This window comes from Trachymyrmex septentrionalis, unplaced genomic scaffold (assembly GCF_001594115.1).
Source record: "Trachymyrmex septentrionalis isolate Tsep2-gDNA-1 unplaced genomic scaffold, Tsep1.0 scaffold32, whole genome shotgun sequence".
Lineage (NCBI taxonomy): Eukaryota > Metazoa > Arthropoda > Insecta > Hymenoptera > Formicidae > Trachymyrmex > Trachymyrmex septentrionalis.
The window spans coordinates 3,811,894-3,814,439 of NW_017305485.1; the positions used below are offsets into that span (position 1 = coordinate 3,811,894).

The 2,546-nt window shown below is 33.7% G+C and overlaps 2 protein-coding genes across 7 annotated transcripts in view; both read right to left on the bottom strand.

The window, feature by feature from the left end:
- LOC108750042 overlaps positions 1-2,071 on the bottom strand; it is a 38,768-nt gene extending 36,697 nt beyond the window's left edge. Inside the window, exon 1 of the mRNA XM_018489235.1 lies at positions 1,890-2,071. The gene's annotated coding sequence lies outside the window, so the exon portion shown is untranslated. The remainder of the gene's footprint in view (positions 1-1,889) is intronic.
- LOC108750040 overlaps positions 1-2,546 on the bottom strand; it is a 46,869-nt gene that overhangs the window by 33,767 nt on the left and 10,556 nt on the right. Inside the window, exon 8 of one of the 6 annotated variants that reach the window (XM_018489231.1) lies at positions 2,232-2,250. The exons of the other annotated variants lie outside the window; for them this stretch is intronic. The gene's annotated coding sequence lies outside the window, so the exon portion shown is untranslated. Of the gene's footprint in view, positions 1-2,231; positions 2,251-2,546 lie in introns of those variants that run through there. 6 annotated transcript variants of the gene reach the window in all.

Here is a 2,546-nt window from a genome sequence, read left to right on the forward strand (position 1 = left end):
ATGTTGTTAAAATATCTAAAAATTTAACTATATGAAAAAAAATTTTTTCTTAGAGTTTATCCTGAAAATGCTTGGGACAACATTATATTTTGAAGAACTTTATGTAAATCTCTCTCATTCATTAACAAAGTTATAATAAAATATAAAATAAATTTGATTAATTTTATTGAAGTGCACAGTAAAAATCTTTAAAATAATGTTATCACAACTATCATATTTTTAAGGTAAATTTTAAGAGAAAATTCTTTTCGTGTCTGTATGTTTTTTAATATTACAGAGAAAGAGAATGATATTGCTGAAGTGTCTAAGTGTAGCAAGATTTAGATCTAAGATAACTTTGTTAGACCATCAAAATGATTATATAGGACACTCAAGCTAGTTATTAGAATGTCAAAACTTTTTGCAACATTACTCATAATGCTTGAAGATTCTATATAATCATTTGATGATTCAACAAAATTATTTCCAGATCTGAATGTAAGTACATTTTTAGACACTTCAGCAAAATCGTTCTCTCTACATAGTATTTATATTAAAAAATGTCATTTAATTTTTAAATGTTATAGAATGTTGGTCACTTTCTTCTTCGTCTATATTCAAAGAGACGTAAAAATTATGAAATGGTGTCGCTTATGAAAGTAAAGTTCAGCACAAGTCGGAAACGCTTTCCTCGATCAAGTCTAACATGATGTTTTCATATCCTGACGTGCTATTCACTATACTTACAACTCTCGTCGATAATAATGAACCTTATTCTTTCCCGTTTGATCACAATGATACGTTCTCTGACTTCAATCGATAGAAAATCTCATCGGCCGACGAGTAACATCGCGCTAATTGAAGTTCGCTTTTTAACATTCAAGCAGTCGTGCGAATTTCCATAAAATCAGCGTATAAATTTACGCTGTTTTTCATTTCATTGTACTTCAGTCGACATTGTAATCTCAGTAAAAGCCTTACGAGACTTATACAAAGAAAGTTATAATCGTGGGGTTCGTTATTTAATGCGCTTTAATATACATATTATGGCGAAGCGGGAAGGCGTGAGCGAATTTAATTATAAATCGGAAATTCCCACCCTCGTCTAATTACTGTTACTTCCAATCATTATAGAATTTCAGTAATAACGCTTGGTGCTATTAAAAATATAATAACTTTTTAAACAAAATGATTTAATAAAACATTTTTTTAATAAAACTCAAATCTAAATACAAATAGTTTTTTTTTAGTATTTTAAATAATTAAAAAAACAGAATAACGAATTTGTATCGATCAACAAATGCACAGAAAGAACGATTTAGCTATAGTATCTAAAAATTTAGCCAAATGCAGATCTAAAAATAATTTTGTTGAATTATTATCAAAGTAATTGTGTAGAACATTCAAACCGGTTGTTAGAATGTCATTTCTTGCAGCGTTGCTCATTATAATTGGGGATTTTCTACACAATTATTTTTGATAGTCCAACAAAATCATTTTTAGATCTAGCTAAACTTTAATTCACTTCAACAAAATCGTTCTTTTCGTGTGGACATTATCCGATTTTTCTATCAATATTCATCTTATTTCTCGTTACCAACTTCAGATGAGACTAATAGAATTTTAAATCGCATGCTTTATTATTCAGCGAGCTTCAAGCGAAATGTAAATTTGCTGTAAAAAATTTCAAACGTAATAAATTCAACGCCAAAATTTCGAGATTTCGCGGAAAAAAATAACGCTCAATGAATTTCAAATAAAAGTATAAAGAATCACGTCGCTCGCCCACGTAATATTGCGCCGCGCGTTCACCGATCTATTATCACAAACTCCCCGTGTACTCTCTCGATTCACCCTTCGCACGCCCAACTTCGCCCACCATCAAATTATTGCAAATTCGAGCAACTTACCGGAAGAGCCGGCGCTCCCTGGCGTCCAATCGCTCCTGCTGCTCTCCGACGTAGAGAAATTACGATCGTACCACGCGAACGCGGAAGACCGCACCTGGCCGGACGCAAAACGCGGTAGCGAACGTTCCTGACTCCCAGATGCACGGTCGGACGGCGGCTGATTACGTCCCGACGGTCGCGAGGCTGCTACGAGACTGTACCGGAGAAACGCCGCGTCAATGAAAGCGCGCCGCGTCGCGTCGCGCCACCCCGCGCAGCCGACGCTGGGCTGACGCGCACCTTCGCACTGGCGACACGCGCAGCGTGACGTTTGCCCAATAACAGTGTAACAAAGTGGAGACAAAAGTATCTTCTCTACCCGCTTGCATTGTTAAAAATGTCATGAATTAATGTACTTTCAACTTACACACAAGTTTAATTCAATTTTAATGAAACATTACACTTAATTTATCCATAACTGAAAGGTATATTCGAGAAAAATTTTTATATATATACGAACATGTTTTATATATAATTATATACAATTGTATATAAAATATGTCAATTTTTTATATCCTAATTATACATAATTTTATATAAAACATTTTTTTCCGGATATAATGATAACTTTTTGTAAGTTAATAACTTAAATTTTGACAGTGACACGAACTTCCAGAT